The sequence below is a fragment of the Etheostoma cragini genome, chromosome 19, assembly GCF_013103735.1.
Source record: "Etheostoma cragini isolate CJK2018 chromosome 19, CSU_Ecrag_1.0, whole genome shotgun sequence".
NCBI classification, from domain to species: Eukaryota; Metazoa; Chordata; class Actinopteri; order Perciformes; family Percidae; genus Etheostoma; species Etheostoma cragini.
In genome coordinates this window covers 12,373,236-12,374,174 of record NC_048425.1, presented here as the reverse complement: position 1 = coordinate 12,374,174, position 939 = coordinate 12,373,236, and the positions used below count along the sequence as shown (strand labels likewise).

The following is a 939-nucleotide window of genomic DNA, read 5'->3' as shown; positions in this document are numbered from 1 at the left end:
TATCAGGTCATGCAAAGTAAAGTGAAAGTTTAGAAAATGAAAAGACTCAAGTACGAGTACCTGTACGATAATTAGGCTACAACACTTAAGTAAATCTGTACATTCCACCACTAGCTCAGAGTATTCCTGAAAGTGGATTTTTTTTTTTTCACAGTTTAATTAGACTACTTTATTAACCATGTGGCACATTTCATATGGTTCACTTCTTAAAACAACACAGCACAGTAAAAACAGACTAAGGTATATTTTTCACCAAGTTAATCAATTCTTAATCATAACATATACCATCATGTAAAACCTAAAAATCTTTCTCTTCATGTTAAGAGGACTTCCTTAGGGTTGAATTAAACAAAACCACCTTGGAATTCCTCTGGTTTTCATTTGCATTTTATCCAAACCACCTTGCACCACCATGAGAGCTGGTGTATCAGCAGCACAGCTACGCCACCCAATATATCATTAACTCCCTCCAACATGTCAGCTTTCATAGTTGGCACAGTAGAAACTATAGTAATTTCACACAAAAACTTCTTGGCAGCGGTGGGATTCGAACCCACGCCCCCGAAGAGACTGGAGCCTTAATCCAGCGCCTTAGACCGCTCGGCCACGCTACCAGTGTATGGCACGAGTATTCAATCTGATTCTCATTATTCCGACAGCATTTGAAAGCAGCATTACTTAAGCGCGAATATGGTTTCCTTGTTTAGAAAGTGACGACAGACCCTCAGCAGGCAGGACCAGATAGAGAAAGACATGGCTCTATGCATGGCTAACATCCATGGTCCAGCCCAGAAAGATAGAGAAAGACATGGCCCTATGCATGGCTCACATCCATGGTCCAGCCCAGAGTGGTAAAGAAAGACATGGCTCACCTCCATGGTCCAGCCCAGAATGATAGAGAAAGACATGGCCCTATGCATGGTTCACATCCATGGTCCA

The 939-nt window shown here is 41.9% G+C and overlaps 1 non-coding gene across 1 annotated transcript; it reads right to left on the bottom strand.

Moving 5' to 3' along the window:
* Positions 1–532: 532 nt before the first annotated feature.
* Positions 533–614, bottom strand: trnal-aag. Its single transcript has one exon. It is a non-coding gene; the product is annotated as a tRNA-Leu (tRNA).
* Positions 615–939: the final 325 nt, after the last annotated feature.